We start from the raw sequence: 7,973 nt of genomic DNA, 5'->3' as shown, positions 1-7,973 counted from the left end.
CCTCAGCTGATTCTCACAGGACTTACACTCCAGACCTTTCACCAGCTCCATCACCCTTCTCCGGACACGCTCCAGCATCTCAATGTCCTTCCTGAACAGATGAGCCCAGAACTGGTCACTGAACTCACCAGTGCTGAGTCCAGGGGAGCAGTCACCACCCCGGTCCTGCCAGACACACTGCTGGTGACAGAGGCCAGGATGCCATTGGCCTTCTTGGCCACCCGGGCACATGCTGGCTCATGTTCTGCTGCTGTCAACCAGCACCACCAGGTCCCCGTCCAGTGGGCCTCTTTCCAGCCACTTTTCCCCCAGCCTGTGGCACTGCATGGGGTTGTTGTCACCAAAGTGTAGGATGCGGCACTCAATACTTGCACCCAACTTTGTGTCCTGTGGATTTACAAAGGGTAGACTCAATCCCCTCATCCAGATCATCCAGTAGCACTACCACTGTAACCTCTAAACCACTAAACCGTTTCACCCAGAGCCAGATCCAGATGCCTCTTGATTCCACCACCTCCCTGGGCAACCTATTACAGTGCCTGACCATTCTACCAGTAAAATTTTTTCTAATATCCAATCTGAATCTCTTCTGTCTCAGCTTAAGGCCATTTCCCCCAGTTCTCTCAGTGCAGGCATAGGAGAAGAGACCAGTCCCCATCTCACTACAACCTCCTTTCAGGTAGTTTTAGAAAACAATGAGGTCCTCCCTGGGCCACCTCTTCTTTAGACTAAACAAACTCAGCTCCCTTGGCCATTCCTCCTAAGACATGTTTCTCGACCCTTCACAAGCCTTGTTGCCCTTTTCTGGACAGGCTCCAGCACCTCAACATCCTTGAATGATTTGGGTTGGAAAGGACAATGTCCTTGAATGGGTTAGGTTGGAAGGGACCTTAAAGTTCACCTAACTTCAACACTCATGCCATAGGCAGGGACACCTTCCACTAGACCAGGTTGCTCAGAGCCCCATCCAAGCTGGCCTTGAGCACTTCCAGGGTTGGGACATCCACAGTTTGTCTGGGCAATCTGTTCCAGTGCTTCACGACCCTGATAGTAAAGACTTTCTTCCTGATATGTAATCTAAACCTATGGTTCTTGCCACCCTGAGATGTCAGGGTAGCTGAGCTGTGCTCCTGGTGTGGGTGCCTGGTGTGTGCCCCACAGTGGGCACTGACTGCATCAAACTGACCCAGTCATGTAAAGCTGCAGAGCCCAGCCATCAGGGCCCACGGCACAAGGCATGGAGTCCCAGGGCTGCAGAGGAGGAAAGGGGCTCCAGGGGATGGAACCTGAGCAGGGTCACCCAGATCTGGTAGCCCACAGCCACGTTCCCTCAGGGTTTGGGTATTACCAGGGGTGGAGAACCCCCAGCCTCTACAGGCAAGAATATGCCAGGGTTTTACCATTCTTTAAAGCAAAATAAGATTTTTCTCATGCTTAAATTTATTGTAGTCTGTGCCCATGTGATCCTGAGTAACAGGAACTGAGTCAGAGCATAATTTACTTCCCCCATCCTTCTTTTCAGCAAACTTTCCTCTTAGGCTCTGTTTCCTTCAAAATCTTTTGTTCAAGGTCGCTGATGCCTTAGCGAAGACAAATTTAGCTCTAGAAAGCCTCCCTGCTGTCACTTGCATTTCTGTTTGCGCCTCAGGATGGAAGACAGCAAATGATCTTGTTCCTTGCATGAGCATTTTATGGATTTAATTTTGTCTCAGTGAGCTCAAATGAGGAGCTAGCCCAGTGCCTTACCAGAGTTGTAAAGGTGCATCCTGTACAATGGTTTCTCTGCCTGTTGCTCTATGGATAACAATAGAGAAGACTCCCCAGGCCTGGATGAATGTGGGCTCAGTGGTACACTGGGCTGGAAAACCCCAGACCTCTTGGGCAGCCAACATGTTGATACATCAACACGTACCTACCCTCCTAACTCCTTCAGCACTGCCACAGAGCCTGGCTGGCCTGTAACCAGCAACGATTCATGCTGGTGATTCATGGCTGGCACTGAGTTTCTCAGGACTTCCCTGTGTTACTAGGAATATGAAGAGCCAAGCGGGTCAGTGGTGAACATGGTGGACATGTGCACCTGCTGGCTGGCTCCTTGTGTGCTCACTGTCCCTACTTGCTTTCACCCTGTCCCTTTGGAAAGCTCTTCAAGACTGACATATTTCACAGTGTCCAACCCTCTCAGAGATCTCAGAGGCTGCCAGGCATGATCTGTAACTGTCATGTGTTGTCAGCTAGAGAGCAGAAAAAAATACACCCACCAGAGAAATCTACACCGCACTTTTTTGCAATAGCTATGACTGCGTGTGTCAGGTTTCTTACATTGTGATATTTAAATGTCTACATTCTGGTACAGGAACAAAGCCACATTTTTGCTTAGCCATATTTTAATTTAATGAATTGGATGCTTGAAATTAAAATTCTAACCAGCTTTTAATGTTAACTTCTTAACAAGGAGTTACACCTACTTCTTCTAAGGTCTTACATACTAGCTAGGACAAATCTGTCTCCAAAAAGAATTGCTGTTGCCATTTATGGTTTTGTTTACAAAGCTCTAATTATGAAGTGCTTTGAGGAAATAAAAAATATGCTTAAAACTTGAATTTGTTTATGGATGGGCTCTTACACTGTTCATATTTATTGACGTAATTGTAAATTCAAATATGAAGTTTGTGGAATTTAATAATTTACCAGCACGGACTGCAATATGGCACCTTCAGTAAGTAAATGCTAAAACCAGAATTAGGAGTCATAGGTTATTTCCACATGCCCTGTGTCCCCATACAGATGTCTTCAGCTGAGGTAGTGGTACATGAAGTGAAGTTTCTGCCAGGCAGAAGAGACAGGCAGAGCAGATAGAGAGCTAGCAATTCCAAAGAGTCATAGAAAGCTCCCTTTACTTCTACCATTTTTGTGCTAAGGTTACTTAGTCCATTTGCACTAAAAGCCCCTTCATCCTTTCCTGTTCTGACTCTTGTTACTGTAATTCCAACACTTCTTGGCTTAGAAAACACAGTTTTAAACACTTTTTCCCAACCACAAAGATATGACACCTAAAAATTTATTGAAAACTTTTAATCACCATTTAATCTGCAGTTTTTGAATAACATATCATTAATGGATCCATTAGATGAATGAAGAAAGAGCACCTGAAACTCTGCCTCAGTATTATTGCTATTATCTGAATAATGATGATGTAGGTGCCTGAGAGTAGAAGAGCTACTTTCAGCTGTTGTGTGGGTGCTGAATTTTAAAGATTCCAGGACCCTTTCTTATTCTCAAATAAAGAACATTTCAAGGGAGGAATAATGATATGACAAATTATGTTTAGGATAATTGTATCATCATTATACTGAAGGCTGCCAATGACTAATCCACTATCTTGGAAATATCAGTATATACTGGTTAAATTGGGAAGGAAAGCAGTTAGATTTACCTTTCATCACATTCTTGAAAGTCATCTCTGGTTTTATTCTTTAAAAAAGCTGAAGGCATCACCTACCATTTATGATAAATGGGAAAAGTGTGACTGTGTACAACATGTAGGGACAAATATACTACAGCTAGTATGTGGTACAACACTCCAGGTACTAAGAACCTTCAAAAGTTTAGGTGGTAGTATTAGGCAAACTGAGGTGCCAGTGTTAATGTGTTATTTTGAGTATCTTGCCTTCCTACAAGAACACCTCCACCAATGTATCTTTTGGGCCTCCAGCAAAACTGTGTAAGAAATATTCTGTGTTAGCTGCTTTCAGTAGATGTTAAAAACAAAGAGCATCAGTTAATAAACAGAAGCTCAGAAGGCAAAAAAGGATATTTTCCTAATATTGACATCTTACTAAGTGCCTTTATTTTGTTCAATTTTGGAAATTGAATTAAATATATGAAAAAGTCTAGAAAAGTTTATATACCTGACTCCAGTTCTGAACACCAAAGTCAGTGAGTGAATCCTGCTGATTTCTGTGGTTAACTGTCAGTCACCCAATTCCAGAGGTGTTAATAATCCTACTGAGCTGGTGAGGGTCTGGTCATGCTTAATGTCAGTAAGTAGATTAAAAAAGGCTTGATCCTAAATAAACAAGCTAAAGAAGACGTTTGGAAATTCCTCACGTGATGGGTCTTGGAAGCCAGCTGTGATTTTCTACTTTCAGCTCCTCCTGACATGCTCTCAATGACAGTTAGGAAAGTTCTCAAAGTGGAACTTAATTCTTTTGAGTTAACCTGAAAATTTCTTCTCAGTTGTTGAGTTAGCTGGCTAATTGGAGTTCAGTGATATCCCAGGCATTATAGAAGTAGCAAGACTGGAGCTGAGATAGCTGTATATACCTGATTCAGCAGACTCTTACCCAAAATTCTGGTATTATCAATTTATTTCCATCAGGAGAGGAAACAAATGGCAGAGTTGTTTATTACTTTGATAATGTGCTTACTACAAGAAATTACAAAAGGCTACCTCTTAAAGACATGAACATTCAAACAACAGCTCAATGTGTTGGTTTATACAGCCAGATCTCCTTTAGTCAGTGCTTTGCCCAAAAATATCTGTTAAACTTTTGATCAAGGATACATTATTCACAAGCAGGGCCATGAAATCATCATAGGGCTTGGACACCTCTCTTATGAAGGCTGAAGAGAATCGAGAATTTTCAGCCTGAAGAAAAGAAAGGTCAGTGATACCTTATTTCAGCCTTTTGGTATGCAAAGAGGGCTTACAAGAAAGATGGAGAGGGACTTTTTATCAAGGCCTGTAGTTTCAGGACAAGGAGCAAAGATTTTAAACTGAAAGAAGGTTGATTTAGATTGGATATAAAGAAAATTTTTTACAGTGAGGGTGGTGAGATACTGGAACGAGCTGTCCAGATAAGGTGTGGATGCCCCAGCATTGGAAGTGTTCAAGGTCAGGCTGGATGGGGCTTTGAGCAACCTGGGCTAGTAAAAGATGTCCCCGCCTATGGCAGGGAAGTTGAATTAGGTGGTCTTTAAAGGTCCTTTCCAACCCAAACCATTCTTTAGTGCTGTGGTTCTGCAATGCTGTGACTGTCCAGAAGATCGCTGCTGTTCCTTTTGTTTCATTCTGTATTGTTTCTTCAGCATGTCTCATTCTGCCAGGCACATACCTGCCTGGAACACTACCTAGTGAAACCCTTATCTATATTTGGTTTATATTTCTCAGCATTTTCATATGTTTGTTTGTTTGTTTGTTTTGCATTGTAATGTGTATGAGTTTTGATTGGAGGTGGCATGGTTTCAGCCATTTGATTTCTTAAGGGAGCTCTATGGTTCTTTAGGGGACCTTTATAGTTTCTTACAGTTATCACAAAGGAAAGATAACAGTTGTATGTTGCAAGTTCAGTGAGATTTAATTAAGTCCACAAAGTGTTGTGGAAGAGCTGGGGAACACAATTTTTCACCTTTCTCCTTTTTCTAATAGGTATCTCTTAGAGAAAGAGATGGAAATTTAGGTGTCCCTTGACAATAGGAATTATGAATTTTTAACATTTTAGCCACTGGATGTCACTAATGATTCACAGAAACATAGAAATCTGTGCACTTTTTCCAAAGGGTAAAAAATTATTTAAAGAGCACAAGATTTGGAGGAGAAGCATTTCTCTCTGAAATGGGAGCAAACTTTATTAGCATGCAATAAGCAGAGATCTGGTTGGGCTTGCCAAGTTCTGTTGAACTTGATGACCTTTTAGGTGGCAAACAGATCCTCTGTTATAAGATTCTGAGGAACAAAGCCTGCAAAGTCTTTTGCACAGCTCATTTAAGAGGCATGAGCTAACCAAGCTGGAAGAAAAACTCTGCATGGGAAAATGTATGTGTGAGTTGCGGTGCATATATCACAGATATTCCATGTAACCGTGTACTTACACACATGGAGCCCACCTAGCAACACCACAAGAGAGGAAATTATGAAAAAGACTCAGATGTGCCATTACTGTATAAACCAATTAAGAGGAAAAATACACATCTGAGGATTTTAATAAATGTGCTTTAGGATGGCAAACCATCTTCTGGCCAACATCCCCATGTAAGTGCCACCACTGCTGTGCCTTTTGCACTGCAAGTCTCAGGAGTACTTGAGAGGCTTCTAAACTAGGGCTTCTAGACTTCTCTTCAAGAAATCCTAGAGAGCGATTTCTATTTATGCAGCGCTCATGCCAGATATCAGACATATCCCGGCTGCTTCAGACTTGCTGTGAATGTACAGATCAGCTGTGCAGCTGCTGTGCAAGGGACACTCTCTGCTGTAGTCCAGGCAGGTGTTTGGTCAGGTCCACTGGCCTCAGACACATTCCTTTTGACTGGAATGCCACGAATTTCCTGACATACGCAGTCAATCTTCTCATGCACCACCAGCCGTCTGCTAGGGATGCCTGATTTCTAGAAATTGCAGAAAAATAACCAGACTCTGCTTTTTCTTCTAGGACATAAAATGCAGGAAGGAAAAGAGGGCATGCTGATCAAAAATGAATTTATGAGCAAGAATTCAGAGAGATTTTACTATACATTTAGGCAACAATACTACAAACACAGTAGAACCATTTCAGTCTGGGGCGTGACCCACATGTTAAAGCAAGTTGCCCTTATTCATAAACACATACTTGACCAAATTTGTCATTTCAGTCTTTTTTTTTTTTTTATCTCTGTTTTGAATACTATTATTTTTTGGTTTGTCCATTATCAGTTCCTTCCATTTCCATTTTAAAGTTTCATCCTGGTTTCTAAGCTGCAGTCATGTGAATGTTTTTGTGCTTATTAAAGCCCAGGCACAATTGAAAGTGATGGTAGCAGTATATTCAAGGTGACAGTTTTATAGTATGGGTTACAAAAAAACCTCAGACAGACTTTAATGAGGCTCAATGTACTAACCACCTTGGTACAACTCTTATGACTTCAGATGGATTATATGAACTGAATAAAATTTTCCTCTCTTAGTGTGTACAAAACGACATTCTGAGCCATGAGGCACGATCAGTCAATGGGCCCTGAACATAAGAGAGACATCTGTGCTTTTAAGGGACTGATCATTCACAGACAGCATACCCCCAGCTCTCTTTTATCAGTGCTAGAGGCCAAAGACAGATACTACAAGATGTGCTATGAGTTCCTTTGTGGGACTGTATCCTGGTTTAAGGGCTTGGGGAGCTGAAACTTAAAATCTCAGCTCTGACATTAAGTCATTTTTTGATCAATGTACTTATTCTTTACTTGTCTCTATTCCTTTACATTCTTTAAAATGACTGCACAACTTTGTGACATTATTTTTTAAAAAAATCCTAAACTAAAAATAAAAAAGGAAATTAAGTAAAAAAAAAAATCTAAAAAATAATAATCCTAAGATTTATTTAAATTAAGCTTACCCAAAGGTTCAGAAAAGCCTGTCTTTTAGGAGAAAAGTTGTATTTGATTGGAATTAAGTTTGCCTGTTCTTACCAGGATGCTGTCAGGCTGCATCATTTTTTTCTGAGAAGAATTCTTAATCCTCATGCAGATGGGAAGTAACAATAAACACCATCTGCTGCAAATTAGGTTACTCTCTTAGCAACGAGTGAGATCAGGCTGTGTCTCAGCCTCCCATTTTCAGTGTTGAAGTACACACTGGCACTTCAGCCTGTAACAGAGCAAGTGATCAGAAACAAAGTGGAAATAAGAAATTAAAAACCTTTCTTGGTCCCCTCCTGGAAAGATCCTTCCTGTCCCTGACAACCCCACAGTTTTATTGCTGTATGCTAAAGAGGCCAAGATCTGCTCATCACCCCATCTCCCTCTGGCTCCCAGCTTCTCCTGTGGGAGTGGGAGCAGTATCATGAACCACTGGCAATCTCTCATGACTGCTAGGTGCTGGGAGCCAGCCCAAGAAGTAAATAGGATCAGCAGGGGAGGGCTGTGTATCAGCTGAGAGTGGATTTAAAGCTGCCTGCTGCTGGCAGAGCTCACAGGGAAGAGGGCCAATGAAACACTCTACC

The sequence above is a fragment of the Corvus moneduloides genome, chromosome 3 (genome assembly GCF_009650955.1).
Source record: "Corvus moneduloides isolate bCorMon1 chromosome 3, bCorMon1.pri, whole genome shotgun sequence".
Taxonomy (NCBI): Eukaryota; Metazoa; Chordata; class Aves; order Passeriformes; family Corvidae; genus Corvus; species Corvus moneduloides.
This window is presented reverse-complemented; position numbering follows the sequence as displayed.